Source organism: Geospiza fortis, unplaced genomic scaffold (genome assembly GCF_000277835.1).
Source record: "Geospiza fortis unplaced genomic scaffold, GeoFor_1.0 scaffold98, whole genome shotgun sequence".
NCBI lineage: Eukaryota > Metazoa > Chordata > Aves > Passeriformes > Thraupidae > Geospiza > Geospiza fortis.
This window is the reverse complement of record NW_005054306.1, coordinates 4278913-4295954: the sequence shown is the minus strand read 5'-3', so window position 1 is coordinate 4295954 and position 17042 is coordinate 4278913.

Here is a 17042-nt window from a genome sequence, read left to right as displayed (position 1 = left end):
AAATATGAAGATTTTAAACAGATTACAGATCAGAACTGAGGATTTACTTTGATGCAACTGGATAGTGATTTTCTCCATGCATTGGAAATGCAAGTTCTTTGTGTTCTTTGAACATTCCTGTTGCTTTTGATGATCCATTCAACTCAAAGGCTTAATATAGTAACATGTGAAATTTTTGTAATAAGCTTGTATAGATATTTGATACCTTTTTCTAAACATGGTAATTAGTAGACATACATTTTCAAAACCTGAATCAATAAAGTTCTGTTAGTGCAACTTTGTATACAGTTTTGTATAATACACGCTGTTCCTTGCCATCTTCAATTTAAGAATTTTTTTTGCAAAGTCAGACTTCTAAGAATAATTGCAGCAATTCCAGGGGACATAAAAGACAGCTTCTTGGGAACCCTTGTTTTGTGATTTGTCATTTTAACTTTGTTTTCAAATGAGAACCAGTTCTGTAGTTGAAAGGAAACATTCAACACCAGAATTAAGTCAGTGTAATTGACTAGAGCTGTCAGAGAGCCTGAAACAAGTTCTTAAAACTAGACCAATCTAAATGCCAATAGTGGTGGTGCAGAATGTCAGAGTACTTTACTGTTTGGTTGTTCATTGAGCTCTAGAAAGTAATACCATGTTTATGTGCATGTTACTTGCATTCTGAAAAATGTAGAGCCATACAAGCTGATAATCAATGAAAAGAGTAAAGGAACATACATATGTGAATATTAAACAGAACAGCAAACTTTCAGATTTAGAATCTCTTTTCTGAAACAAATTTTGTAAAACTTCAGACTTGCCAATATAATTAATGTCAAATTGGGATACTTCATACACATGATAATTAATTATATTTATTTTCTTGAACAAAACCTAACCCACTGCATTTTCTTTTGTTTCATTTTTTGATGGGCTTAAGGCTAATTGTGGTTGTGATTTGTATGGCTTAAACATTTGTTAAAATACATTTGTGTAGAAATTGGAGTCAAATGGAGAAAAAAACTTTTTGTATGGCTTAAACATTTGTTAAAATTTGTGTAGAAATTGGAGTCAAATAGAGAAAAAAACTCCTTGACTAAAGTACTACACATTGCCATAGACCACCTGCTTTAGATTACTCTGCTTTGAGCAGGGAGGTTGGACTAGATGGTGTCCAGGGTGCCTTCCAACCTCAACTGTTCTGCCAATCTGTTATATGACAGAAGAATTGCATTTAATATACCTACATTAAAAATGGGTTTATCCAACTAGTTTGTATTTCAAATTTTCTTCTTTGTTGAAATATTTTCTCTCATTCTATTGTCTTGAATTAAAAGAAAGAATACTTTAGTCATTTTAATGTGGCATTTATTAATGGAGCTGTTTCTCAGTTCTGAAGGAATATCATCTATATGTATTAATTTCACCAAATTTATTTGTTCTGCACCTACTTGAGAAAAATGGTCTATGTTACAAGATGAATTTAGAAAAACTTCGTAATTCTAGTTCACTTACTTTACCTTTTCCATGGTTTGGTTTTCTTCTAATGTCTTCATTAAGCCACTACACACACTGACAGATAATTTATGATTCCCTAAAAATGGAAGCATAATAGTTATCCTATTTGGATAAAGGAGCATGATTTGATGCAGGTAATATAAGGGAGAAGCTCAGTACAGCTAACAAAGATGAACTCTAGTTGCTTGTGATGAAGTTACAGGCTTGTAAGAACCGAGTTTCAGGAGAGACTGGATATTAAATAAGTAAGTGATTAAATCTTCAATCATGGAACAAAGGCAAACAGCCAACACTTAGTAAAATATGCGTAGTTCAGATTCGGTTGTGTTTGATTACTGGCATTTAATAGTGCACTTAGCATGCAGAATATCCCTTCAGAAGATTTAAATTGTCAGCTTTGGTGGTCAAAATGAGTACCATTAAACTAGGAGTACTGCAACACAAGTGAAAAGGAGAAAAAAAAGTAAGTAAATAAATCTGAGCTTGACAGAGCGTTTTGAGTCCCACAAGTAAAATTTTAGAATGCAGACATTTCAACCAGTGTTCCTTATTTGAATGAACACCCCCACATGCTCTAACTGCTATAGGTAGGTAGGTAGGTAGGTAGGTAGGTAGGTAGGTAGGTAGATAGATAGATAGATAGATAGATAGATAGATAGATAGATAGATAGATAGATAGATAGATAGAATGTAGTTGGAAATGTTACTATGCTTCTAATATACAATGTATCTTGTTTTCAGTCGGACTAGTTTTGAGCTCTATGGTAAGCATACTCTTGCATATTTTTGCATATTTTTTGCATATTCTTATTGATACATTTTTTAGGTTTTTGTTCTTGTACTGCTTGTTTAAGCAGTTTTATTGCTCCTTAGCTGTAGGCTATGAAGTACAAGCATACTGGCTCTTTCTGGCCTGTTAAACAATATCCCTTATAACTGTAGCAAAACTTATTAAAGTAATTTATTGAGAGTGGAGGACACAGGAGAGAACCGCTTGAGAATTTTTTATTTTAATTCTCACTGCAATGTAAAATTCAAGGTGAAAGTTTTCTGATAACTGTATCACCTGATACCATATGTTTTCATTTGATTTGAATTACATGTGGTTGCAGAGTAAGAGCTGGAGCTTGGTCTTTAGAAAAGTTCAGTAACTTTGGAGGTTTCATCTCTTTAAGGAGCATAAATATTTCACATGAGAAGCTACTGATTACAATACTTATTTATAATAAACTCTTTAGTGCAAGTTGATAATTCAGTTAGTTTGTATAAGTAACTTGCAATGTTCATAGAATTCAAGAAAGCTGAAGAATAGTAGCAGTCATACATAGTTATGTAGATCACTTGGTAGAGTTTAAGTGTTCAGACAAAGTGCAGTGTTGTTTGTAAGAACAAAGAATGTAAACAAAGTCCCTGGTATGGAAAACAGCAACTGTGAAAAGAATTTCAGGTCATTGCAGACAAGCGGCTGGGCTAATGTCATTTTTGGTTACAACAGAATGCCAGAGGTTGAAGGTAGCATTTGTGAAACAGATGTGCTAAACAGTGTGACTCTGTGGCATTGCATTCTAAATTATGGAGAAAAAATATAGGAGGCTTTGAAGAATGCTCAAAACATTTTTTCCCCTCTAGAGGATATTAAAATAAACTTTTATTAGATGGTATCAGGAGCTTGTGAAGAAGTGATGTTTTCTAGTTTAGTAAGAAAACCACGAAAAAAGGAAAAAAACCACAAAACACAGGAAAAAAATACCTGAAATTCAGGCTAGTCAAATTCAAACAAAAACATAAGCAATGAAGAATTCTAGAGAGAGGAATTTAAAGACTTCTGAGCTGCCTGTTAGGAGAAAGTGGTAGCCACAACTTCTCCTAAAGGTAGATATAGATGTTTCTAGAATGGCTGCTTTTGTCATGTAAGCCACTGGGCAACCAGGTCTGTAATGTCCTGGAATACAGACAAATGGAAGAGGTCTTCCCCCATAATTTAGGAAAAAAACCCCAATTAATATCAGTCTACTGCATCAATATGATTCAGTGCTGTATCAGTGCAGGATTGCTTCTGGTTGGGAAATACTGCTTGTAGTTCAGTCTCAGCAGTGTAGAGTACTAATTACAGGTGTGTGAAGTAGAAAAATTTGAGTTCCAGATCCTGTTAGGCTCCTTGTGTTACTTCAGAGTTCACTGGCCTGTGCAGGTCTGAACTGTATGTAAACAGCTGACCCCAAATACTGGGAGTTTAGATAAAATCTGTAGGTAGGATTGTGCTTTCTCTATCTTGGAGCTCGTGAGAGAGCTCAATAGCTTTGCAGCACCACTTTAATGGTGTTACCCTGTAGTAACAGCTCTGCAAACTGTCATAGCAGGAGCAGCTGATATGCTGTAAATTTATGTGCTGGTTCAGCCTGCTGTAAGTTGTGCATGTGCTCATACTTCCAGGGATGACAGGCAAAACATCTTGCCTGTGCTTTCAAAGCGTTTGAGCAATCTGTTATAGTGTCTTCAGCTGGTGTCACTGCCACAATGGAATCAAAATTTGAAACTAAATGTAACTTCTCCATGAAATGTGTCCATGGATAACTGGGGTCTCTCTCTGCCATTTTCTTACTATGAGACATCAGTGTCATAGAGCAGAGGCCTTTGTTGTCTTCCGAAAACAGCTGTTAAATGCATAATTTGAGTAAATTTTAGCATGATAAAGCAATTTTTGAGATGTGCTTGTCCTTAGAAATGTATCTGATTAATAATTCAGCATTTGCAGGATTGGATTCTTTCAACTGCTTGTGACCTAAGAGAGAATGCCAATGCTGAGTGCTCTCACACATAGCTCAGGGCATAAAGGGCAAGTGGCTTCTACCTCCTGTCTGCTCTTTCTGGTCCTAAGAGAGAATCCTGTCATGAATGCATACCTTATAAAATAAATGTGATGAGACTAGAATTTATATACTGATTTATTACTTGTTTCTTTTTTCCGTTCAATCAGGATAAGCCATGTATGGTAGCATTTTGGCCAGTGGCAAAAGCACAGTGTTTGGGTTCATAGGATCATTGAGCTTTACTGTTTATCCATTATTGTTTAACATTTCTGATGCTTATTGTATTTTGGCAGATGGTATTTTCTTGTTTCCTTTGTGTGAGGAAACTCTTCTCCAGAGGGATGTAAATGACACATGAGACACCTTTTCAGGTAGTGCTGGATCTGGATAGATCTGCTGAAAGATCAGGCAAGTGCATCAGCATAATAAAGCCATTGTTTTAGTAAATGCAAGTGTAGTTTGGCAAGCCCAGTCTGTTTTAATTCAAACCTCTTTCTGGCATATAAAAAGTTACACTGTAAAAAGCAGCTTCAGGAGAGCACAGCACCAGGCCAGATGTGGTTTGCTTCTGTACTATGTGAAAGAGACAGCCTCGGCTGTTCTTTTCTGAAGCAAATGTATTTTTATTCCTGTTAGTGTTAAGCACTTCAGCATCAAGTGTTCTGATCATCACAATATTCTTTGAAACAGTTATCTCTATTTCTAGACAGATTGAGTTATTTATGGCAATACAAGTGTTTCCCTGGTATTGATTTGATTTATGGCATTAGGAGACCTTTCCTGGCATTGCCATTGCCCTTGTCTCTTTTTGAAAGCATGAGCGCTCATTGCAAAATATGGCTCAGTATTGTTTTGGAAAGAAATGTTTCCAAATAGTCAGACCCATCCACTGAAAGAAGCTTCCATGCCTTTGGAGATTTCTTACTCAGTTGTACTTTGCACAACATATGTTGATGAAATACAAGTCAGAATGAATCACTGGAGAATTTTCAAGCAGAATTGAGAGATAATTGTTGTTGTAGAAGGAGCAGCTGACATCATCACATTTAGTGCAGGATCCTCACCAGTCACAGAAGGATTGGGTCTCTTCTAGACAATGGGCTTCATTTGTTGAAAGTAGATGTCCTTCACTGAATATTCACCAAATTCAGTATTACTCATTTATGTCCATCACAGGGTAACCACTCCAGCTTGAGTGAATATTGTCCTGGTCGATTCCCAGTTTTTAAAAGGAGAACTAAGAAAGGAAGAGAGTATTTTTCAGATCACTACTTTCTGGCAAGTGCAACTATGGGCTTAGTAGGGAGGACTTTATACTCTTTAGTAGCAAACTGTCAAGCACTCTGCATTGTATTTCTCATAAAGCCTAATAGCATGGAATCAGTATTATTTGCTTGGAAGTGTAAGTTGCATTTGCTGTTTCTGATTTAACATCACTGGCTTTGATTATTTAGGCTGAACATGCTCCTGACAAGACTTTAAGGAGGTTATGTCCATTGACCATTCCTCTCTTTAAGAAAGGCAGTGAAATGTATAATTTAATTAAAAAATATCACAGAGGTATGATTCTCTGTGTGCATTTATGGGGTTTTTGTCTTTGTGTTACACATTGCTGTGAAGTTTCATCTTGGATGGTAATAGGAGGAAGCCTAATTTATCTGGTGACTATAACACAGGTAAAAAGTAAGGAAACTTAGAACATGGTAGAAAATATTGGAAGTTTCTTAGAAAGTGCATCTCATGGTGACAGCTTGAAATTTCCTCCAATTTATTCAAGTTTGACTGCATATAACACACCCCTGTGAAATATATTTTTAAATTTACATGACAGGGAATAGTTTTTTGCTTTCTTGCTGTTTCTAGAAGTAGTTGTTTGTGCCTCTGAAATGCTGGAGAGATGTTGTCTACAAAACTGCTGTCTGAATGTAGGATGAATTACCTGTTGAAGGGGTCCAATCTGCCCTTTGAAGCAGTATGGTGCTTAAGAGAGATGTTGTCTACAAAACTGCTGTCTTAATGTAGGATGAATTACCTGTTCAAGGGGTCCAATCTACTGCTAGTCCCCTTTGAAGCAGTATGGTGCTTAACTCATTAGACTGCATGAATCTCATGCTTTAAAAAAAAAAGGTGGGTCTTTGGACCAAGAAAAAAGATCCATCTGATTCATAGTAGGTCTGTTCTTCTGACAATTAGACACATGGAAATAAAATACTTTATTTTTCCCCTCCCTCCTCCCTCTCTTCAGGAAGCAGCACTAAAGAGAAGCATCTTTATGTAATCAGTGTTACCATGAAATATGTGATACAAGTTTTGGTTGAAGTACACATAGTGAAATGAGTCAAGACAGGAAACTGCAAATAAAAAGCCTCACATATATAGACAGGATTCGTGGGCCCTAAAATCCAGGCAGGTAACAAGGCAGCTTGTGTTGTTTAAACATGGTGTGGTAACTACATGAAGAGTAGTCATTTTACCCATGTACTGTCTTGAGTCTGCTTATTTTTGCAGTGATTCTTCTTTTGCTGAAATAATTTACTGGGGACTAGGAATGTTTTAAAAATAATTTTGACTGTATTAGCTCCATTTGAAGTTAGACAGTCCCTTATTATATGTGGTTCCATTAGAAAAAGGAAAGTTACTTTATGCATGTTTATAGTGTACACAGGGGGCTTGTCTGAACAATTTTTTTATAAGCAATGAACTACAAATTGGACTTTTAAGCACTTTTTAAAACTAGAATAAAGGTACATTAGAAAATAGCCTGTTTTGTAATACACATCCCTAGAGCTATATATCTGCCAGTTGAGTGCAGATGTTAATTATTAGTTGGTTAACCTCAAACTTCTCTGGAGCAAAAATGTAAACCTGGTCACATGGCAAGCCACAGTGTTGATTTCTATCATCAGTACTTCTTCAAAGTTTTCTTAACAATAGTCTTAAGTTCTTTCCAAATGTTTAAGTAACTTTACATTCTTTTGCATGCCTAATTGCAGATTGTGGTGGGTGTGTCTTGAATCCTGTATTGGGTGTATTCCAGTTAGATTGCTTTTGTTCCACTTTTTTAAAGTGATTTGATAAATCATAATTCTGACACAGTAACTTTGTGCAGATTTGTTTAAATGTGATGTTTACCAAATCAATAGCCACTGACATACTTCTGGTACAGTTATAGTAACATTAATAAAATTGCTCCACTTTTAGAAATACTTAATTACTCTGCATTAATTAGTTCTTTTTCTCCACATGAAACTCAAGTCATGTGATGTGGTTTACAAATGAAAAGAAAAATAGGATTTTTGTCTTGAAAATGTAGAACAAATCCTCTTCTGTTTAATTAGTGTTTGGAAGTTACTTGCTTTCTCAGTCTAGTTTGCCAAAAATACTGTAAAATACTGTCTGTCCAGCTTGCTTTAGAAGTAAGAAACATTTAGAGATGTTGTTTGCTTAAATACATTAGAGCAGTTAGTTAACTGGTATTTTCTTGTATTTGCAGAAGATACTTGCTTTTTATCTCTCTATGGAAGGGGCACAACATAAAAGCTGTATATGTGTACCAACCATTCCTTCCCACTTGTAAGACTGTGGCAGTACTGGCCACATTTTTTTTCCTTTGCTTTTAAAGTAGCTAACAATTAGATGATAGTTTGGGATGCTGCATATGCTGTCTTTTAGCTGACGTTGATACTGTATGAAGCAAGAAGCACAGCTGCTCTGTGTGGTTGTGTGTGCTGGCACAGTAAGTTGTGCAGTTGTGGTGAACCTGGGGAACGGATATGTGTTGAAAGGGTAATTGTTTTGCAGGATGAGTTTTTAGCCAGGTCAGTGTTCCAGCTCAGTTCCTAGTACAGATTTCCACAGTCTTGTTCAGTCTTAAAAGAGAAATGGGGAGCAGGAGCAAGACCAGATGACTTGGACAGCTTAGATTTCATCTGATTTTGTCTCTACTGTACAGCCAAATTGCTTTTTCTTAAGAATGACCTCTCAATGTTATCTCTCTCTGCATAAACACCTGGAAGATGTTTTTGTATTGAAGTTCATGGAGTACAAAGAGGATTTTGAGATTTGTTTGTTTGTTTCCTTATGCTGTATTTTGGGTTTTTTCTTTCCCTTACCTTTCTTAGAGAAATAAAAGGACAAAAATTAAAAACTGAGGAACATGCATAGCGAATTTCCAAGTTTGTAAAACTGTGTGTTATTTCTCTTCTTTCTAGGTATTATTAAGAGTAGTATATAAACATTTAAATGTTTTCCATTTCACTGTAGTCTGAAAACCCAAAAATCTCAGTGGACAGTTATATATGCTAGGTTCAAATATGCTTTGATGTATCTATTTTAAAAATTTACTTTAAAAAGTAGTAACTTAAAACATGCTCACCATTCAATAGTAATTCATAGGTAATATTTAAATAAATTTGACATTTAAATTTAGGGGGGAAAAAAGACCAGTAAGCATGTTCTTTACCTCTAACTCAAATGAATTCATGCACCTTTATAATGTAGTTTCTCATGTGCTGGTATGAGAAGTAAATCTTAGTACTCAGCTGTACTATTTGCAATCAAACTCCTCTCATAATCTCACCTTTTGATATGCTTGCTGAAGTTGATGTGTGCAGATGCTGAACATGCAGTACTTTCATAAAACTGGTTTTAGATTAAAGTTTATAAGGAATCTACATTATTCATTCCAGCCACAAGGTGACTCGTGCAGTTGTTACTCTTATAGAGCTGGAATTAAATGAGAAAGTATATATTCACTACAAAGGAGAGCATACAGCACTGGCTGAATCAAAGGTGTTTTGTTTGCTAGGTTTGCTCTTTTTGGCCTGGGCTGATCTTGATTGAGAAGATTAAAGAGTGATTGATGTCACTTGTGCTGAGGCCAAATGTTGGTCAGTTTGTGTTTGGCAGGCATTTGTTCTCAGAACTGATGTGTAAGAGCTGATGTTATTCCTATAATAGCAAGGCTATGTGTCATGATACCATTAATGTTTTTTTCGGTATGTTTTGGTAATATATTGCAGATTTCTGTAGGAATTTTGTGACTTAGCAGCAACCTTAAATTTCATTAAATTGATGCTTTCATCTTCAACACATTTACCTTTTATGTAGCTCAAACTTTTTCATTATTCAGTGTCTTACTGTTAATTGGCTTGCTTCTTTGTATTGTTTATCCAATTGTAGTAAATCATTGGAGGTTTAACCTGAAATATGAGCTACACCTAGCAACAAATGAGAAATATGGCTTTATAGAGCCTTGGAAATATCAGTGTAAATTTTGACACAGACTTTTGGTCCTTCTGTGACCTCAGACAAGGAACAAATTGCTTTAGATCTTCATCTAGATCAGTAGAGTCTGTCAAGTGGCATCTACTGGTCTATTTAAATTGGTTTTTCACCTTCAGAGAATCACAGAATGGTTTGGTTTGGAAGGGACCTTTAAAGGTAATTTAGTCTCTCTTGCAATGAACAAGGACATCTTCAACCTTCAGTGTTGCCAAATTTAACTTGTTCCTCTCCCATCTCTTCTTTTCCTCATCTGTTGTAGGAGTTCTGGAGTCCCTGTTTATCTGTGTTCCATATAAATTCTTGGTTAAAAGAACACCAGGGTTGCAGTCACTAAAAACAGTGAAAATATGCCAGAAGTATTTTCCTTTGTGTGAAACAGTAGGATGATTTTCAATAAAGTGATAAAACACTATATTTTCTCATTTTCCCTAGCAATTAGCACAAGGTGCTCAGTGACTCTCACCAATTATTCAGTGAGTAGGCATAATCTTTTTTTTATCATCCCCAGTCACAAATTCAATCAAAATTACACATTCACTCTGAGAGGGTTTTTTTCCTTGCAATACTGTTGTATTTACATTTTTTTTAAGTTATCTGCAAGTCTGAGCTATGGTAATGATAGTAACTTGCATATGAAAAACTGAGATTGCAAAATGAAAATATTAGGTTTTAATTTTTTTAAGCTTTTGTGGGGCTTCAGTCGAAAGTTATGCTTTAAATTTCTGTAGCATTAGACTGCTTAATGATTTAATTAACCATTGAACTACTTTGCTGTTTTCTAAACCATTTTAACTGTCTCAGTGTAATAAAGGCTCCCTCTGCCTTTTTAACATATGACCTACTCAGCATCCCAGTAAAAATTCTGAGGGAGAGGTGGGAATGCTCTCTGTTCACTACAGTGATATTCATCTGCCTCAATGATGAACCTTTGTGTATGCGTTGGTGTCTGCTTCATTGGCATACATTTCTGACTGCTATGACAAATGAGATATGCATTATGCAAGTAAATCATTCACCATGTTGTTCTGACTTGCAGATTCCAGATCTTTGCTCTGTATCGTGTGTAGCTAAGCTTTTGTGAGAGAGTCACTATCAGTTGTACAAATACACTTCAATAATATAAATTAGGAGTCCGGGGCTTAACTAGTAGCACTTTGTTCTGGCACTTACCAAGATTTCTGTCAGTAGATTGGCCCTGTTCTCCTCCAACACCAATACCTCCCACTCTGCAGTTTTTCTAAATCTCTCTTTATCTTTTTGCACCCCCTCTTCATGCAGAGTGTATTTTTTTTTTTTTAGGGTTATGTTGTGGTGGTGTTTTTTAGGGGCTTTTATTTGGTTTTTTGTTGTTTTCTGTGCTACATGGATACTAGCCATAGGGCTCCTGAGAACCTAGGGAGGGGAAATCTTTGTATTTTAATGCAGTTATTTTGCTATTGATGCACACTTTTTTAATGCTATTAGACAAAACCATCCCATTATTGCTCAAACATTATTTTTATTTAAAAACTTGTTAGTATCTCAGTCACAAAGGATACAGTCTTAAGGCTGCACCATGGGAGGTTTAGGTTGGACATTAGGAGGAAATTTCTTCACAAGGAGGAGGGTGGCTGAGCATTGCAGCAGGCTGCTTAGGGTGGTGGAGGAGTCACTGTCCTTGGAGGTGTTTAAGGAAAGACTGGATGTGGCACTCAGTGTCATGGCTTAGTTGGCATGGTGGTGTTTGGTCATAGGTTGGAGTTGATCTAGGAGGCCTTTTCCAACCTAGTTCTGTGATTCTGTGACGCTGCCTGTGTATCAGTGCTGTCATAGATTTGGGGAAAGAGAGAAAGGGTGGTGAGAGACAATTCAAATCTGAACAGAGCAGTGGAGAGATTAAGTAATCCTTCAGCACATTTTGACATTTGCTTAAAATGTGAAACTAGATTGCTAGCTGATTTTTTGAGGGAGACCCTTTGTTTTCAGTGCAGAAAGGTAGTCACTGGTTAGTTGTGCTGTGCACAGAATTTCAGCAATGCAAAATACAATAGCCAGTGAAATGACCTTGTAAAATAGGAGTATTTGGGCTGGGTGACACTACATCTGCAACAGATACTTCTGAGTAACTTCAAAACATTTCTTAAAGAATGCAGATACTGCTATAAATACATTGCCTTGGCAAGTGAGGCATCCAGTCTACACAGTTTTTACAGCCACTCTGAAGGTTGCTGAGTATATACAAGACAACCACATGAAATGATCTGTACAAAGCAAGCAGTCTTTGGATACATACTTTCTGTAAAGTGCTCAGATGTTTAAATTTTTTTGCTGTAGCACTGGAACAGAAAAAGATTTTGTAGTTCTAATCATGTGAAGTAGAACAGTGTGTGTGCTCTCAATTGATGATGGTGACAAGCCTATGATAAGGATACTACAAAGTCTGGGCATTCTTTGCAGAAACAAAGGCCTAGAGCAGGCAAATAGCCATGAAAGCCTTGCAGTGCTGCCAAAAGACACTGGACTTTACAGAAGATTAAAAGAGGGGGATGGGTGCCTAATTCAGGGTGAGGAAGGAAAGTAGTATGTTGAAAAAAACCCCAAAAATAGGAACTAAGATACTTAATACTATTGCAAAATGTGTAGAATAAAATAGCATGGGTTGTATTACTGAAAGAGCATTCATTTACATATTTTGTAAAACAGGAAAGAAGACGGCATAAAAATAGCACATGTAAAGAATGACAAATGCTGTGCCTGCATTTAGCATCTATTGACTTCAGTCATGCTTTAGTGGATGTTAAGGTCTTTGTTCACCTGGAAATGAGTCAGTAAAGACCCTGCTTGTTAGTACCCACAGCTGAGGGTGTGGCAGACACCTAAGGACTGTATTTGCAGTAGAAGGCAAAAAGCTAAAATGTAGATTCTTTTAAAATACCCTAGGAAAGGTCCAAGAGGAGTTAGTTTCATTTATTTTTGGTTTCAAGGGCTTTTTTTCTTCTCTAAGACTCTTATCCTGCCATGTCTTTTGTCAAGCAAGGAGGCTATCTAATATATTGACAGGCAAAATAAAATAAAACATTACTGTCGTGTGATTTCCATATACTGTGCTCTTTGGTGTGAAGGAAAACAATTTTAAAAAATACTGAAAAATGCTGTAATCAGAATTTTTTCTAAATTGAAGTTTTAAAATTATATGAACAAAAAGGGGTTGGTAACATTTTTGTGTATGTATGTGATACAAACTTTAGAATTGCTCAGGATTTACAATGTTAGATAAATCAGGATTCAGAGCACCAGTTTTTCTCTAAGTCACTTATGGAACTGCTCCCTCTGTAACTGCGTTATAGAATTGAGTTTGGCTGAGGATGGGTTCATGGCACACCTAGTGCTGCTGTTACCAGATGAAAATTGTTTCCCTTGCTTGAAAGATCCTGTTGTGAGAATCTCTAGGAAAAACTATAATAAGGATTTGAGGTATGTGCAATCTCAACTTAAAAAGCTTCAATGGATCTCAAGCATTTTATCTTTTTGTCTGCTTGCTGGAGTTTCTCCCCCACATGGAAATGCCTTCAATGTTATCCACCTTCATGCACAACCTTTTTTGGAAGGCTCATAAACAGGCATATCTTTCACTAATATGTTTTTAAGTATGTTTGTTGTAAAGGATAATACTGTCTCCTGCATTGTTTAATTATGTATTAACACAACAAACAGACAATATTTATACCAATACATCGCTTAACATAAGCTATGGTAATAGGGCTACTTTATTTTAGTTAAGTTTGTGGTTAAATATTTTAATGTTGCATTGAAAGGTTTTGTTACTTTGGTGATTGAGGCTTTATATTGTTTTGATTAAAATAAATCTGGTAGACTGAAACTTCTATTCTGAGTAAAGGCTTAAAGCAGAGATTTGCAGCTGTAACACCCTGTGAAGTTTTCTGGTGCAGTTAGAGATCACAAGGCAGAAGATAGGAGTCTGCTAATGCTAAGACTTGCTTTACTTTGTTACCTTTACTGTCTGACATAGTATGTTTTAGAGGTTGGCGTACAGAGAATAATTTCTGTTAAATGGTGTGTGCTGAGCCAGACTTGACCAACAGCAAAATTTCCATCCAGCTGCTTGCTTGTGCACCCTACCACCCCCAGTCTGGTAACGCAAGGGGGTAAAATAGGAAAAACAGAAACAGTAAAACAATAGGTTGAGATAACAACAGGGAAGTAGCTTACCAATTACCATTGCAGGCAAAAGAAACTCTGTTTGGGAAAAAATAGCTGTTTTATTGCCAACTAAAATCGATTCAGGTAGTGAGAAAGAAATTCAAAACAGCACACCTTTCCTGCCCCTTCCCCCAGGCTCAGCTCTGTTTCTCACATCCCCTACCCTTGCCATGCAAGCTCACATGGAGAGTGGCAGGGGGGTTGCAGCCAGTACATAATGGTGTCTCTCTGCCTTCTTCCTCATCATGTCTTTGCTCTGATGTGAGCTTTCCATGGGCTTCAGTTCCTTCAGGAATAACCTTGTGCTCCGCTGTGGCATCCTCCATGGACTGGAGGGAATGTCTGCTGTTCCATGGAGATGTTCCTCCTCCACTTTCCTCTGACTGTGGTGTTCCCTTTCTTAAACATGTTCTCCCAGAAGTGTCCCCAGCTTGGCTGAAGGACTCAGCTCTGCTCTGCAGTGTGTCTGTTGCGTTTGGCCATGGCCTGCATAGGGCAGCTCTTCCCACAGCAACCTCTGCTCTGACAACCACTTGCCAAATAAACCTGGAACACAGAGTTAGTAAGATATTAAGAACATAGTTTATTTCCTGGGTCATGAGATTCTGTCCCCTACTATTACTGTCACACACCATGTAGTCATTTCATAAGCTTACACAGAAATTTGGAGGGTGTCTGTAGTAAGGAAGTATTTCCTACTAAGTTGCTGCTTGTCCAAAAATTATAAGCCTGAAACATAAAAATAAAACCATAAAATTTTTGTTGAAATAAAAGGGTATGTGTGATAAGGAGTACCAAGTGTTTCAGATTTGCTTATGGGTAGGCTAAGAGCAGTGCTTGTATTTGTGGAGCACATCCTGTAGCTTTCATCAGCTCAAGGAGTGGGCTGAAATGACAGTTACCTGCAAGGGAGATCTTAATGCAGATACAAAACCAAAAATTTTAAGAAATACTTACAGAATTATTTAGTGCCATTTGAAGAATACATAAAGAGAAAACAAACAGTGTGATGTCATTTAGTTGTCAGCATAAACTAATGTGACTCATGAGTGTATATACTCTTCCGTGCATCTGAACTGTGCACAAGGTGCCTGTGTTGTCCCTACCAAGCAGGGTAGATGATGTACTCCTGTTATAGCTTGATGTTGCTCTCTGAAGCCTCTTCCTGGAGAGAGGGTGAGATTGCCCAAGACACAGCAACTTTTATTGCAAGAAGAAATTACTTTGAAATTGTATTCTAATAATATTCTACTTTAAAATTTTCATTTTTAGAATTGTTTTTACACAGGATTGTTAGTTTTCCAATTCTCGGTAGACGTCACTATTCACAGTTCATTTTTCAAGTGTTTTTGAATGTAAGCGGTTCAAGAGTTAGTTGAAAATACCAATTTTCTTTTTAAGATGGTAGTGTCATGTCTTTTGGTTTCTAATTATTTTGCTTTACTGTTGCTGTTAAAGGAAAGGAATCCCTTATGATTGTCTGATTTCTTTTCTGCATCCTGTAGTGATGCTTGACGTGTTCGTGTGCATTCTTCTTCTAATACTTGTCCATGCTTAGGTAGTGCTCCCACTTCACAAAACTGTACTTAAAGTACTTATAACAGATTGCAAGTGTATGAAAAGCCATTTGTCTTCTGTCTTCTGCACCTCTTTAGTAATTCCCAGCCCAAATTTCCTAAAATCTCAGGGTTTTGCCATGCTTCTAAATGCTGCAGTAATCTCTATATTACTCCCACACCATTGTTCCCCATGGCTTTGCTTAGCTTCTTATAATGGGATCAGATTGTTCTGTAGCAGAAATATCACAGCAAAATATGACTGCATGTAGACCAGCATTGAACTGTTCTCTGAAGTCATATTTATCTAGATTTAGATTTAGTTTTTGTTTTCTAAATACTAAAGAAAACATATATTCAAAATGTTTCCAGCACTGATTTCCGTCGGTGAGGGTTCTGTAGTCAGTTCCTAAATTAACAATTACAGGATAGGAGCTACATGGCTTTGAGTATCGTTTATGAAAAGTTAATTGAACTGGACCACTACTGTACAACATGTTCTCATTCATTATTGGAAATTAGAGTAGTCAGAATGGATTCACTCAAAGTAAATCATTCTTGGCCAACGTGATTGCCTTCTGTGGTCATCTACGTGCTTTGTTCAGACAGTTCTCCCATGAAACTGTAAGGCTTTTGGAGGAAATAAATGGAGACAGTATCTACAGAAGCTCTCCCCTTGATGGAATATGAACCAGCAGGTAGTCATGTGTGTGTGGAATTCCATTTAGAACAGATAGACTTCTGTTTTCTCTTGGAATACATACATAGCTGTTCATGTGCTCCTTTTCTGTCTTGTTTGCAAACTTTATTCCTGAACTGGACAATTAAATAAGTTCTCTTATTAATAATGGTCACATTTTTCTTTTGTACTGGAATTTGTCCAATTTGATCTTGGTGGAAGAAAGTTTCTAGAAGTTTAAATCAAAGTCAGTGTTTACAAATGATGAAAAAGCACTTTTCTGAGGACACTTGAATAATAATTCTCAGATTCTCTAAATTGTTGTACTGTGAAATTAGGTGTTCATAAGCTTGGGTGAGGGACTGGACAAGATGACTTTGAGAGGTCCCTTCCAGCTTCACCCATTCTGTCTAAATTGCATCTCAGTTTTATCCCTACCAGATCATTCTTCATGGCTGAGCATTTTGGTGGTCAGAAGACATCAGTTCCTGTATCTTTGCATTGTATTATCATTCTGGTTTCAGTTCTCTTCTGATAATACTGACATTTTCTATCTTAGGGTTGCTACGGATTTTTCTTGTAATAGCAAAAATTACAGAGTAACTGAAGGATTATGCTCGGTATGTGCTCTTAATAGTAATGTATGTGGCAACCATCTTCCAGAAAAAATACCAGATTGACTTTCTTCATTTACCACTTCATTCAGTGCCTTTCAAAGACTCATGATTAAGCCTCAGCTTTACTTGTAGGTGCTTTAATTAACAGTCTCCTGGAGTCGTACTGAGATGCTTGATCTGCAGGTAATTCAGCCAGTGCAGACCCCATTCTTCCAGGCCCATGAAGAGGCCACAGAATGAAAACTTTTCAGTTGCCTGTCCTATCAGTGGCCAATTTTGTATCCAGAAATTCTGCAGAGAGTGGTCATGCAGAATCTGCTTTTGAGCACCACTTCCACTGATTCTACAGATGTGAAGAAACTGATGAACAGATATAAAAATAATATCATCTGGTCAC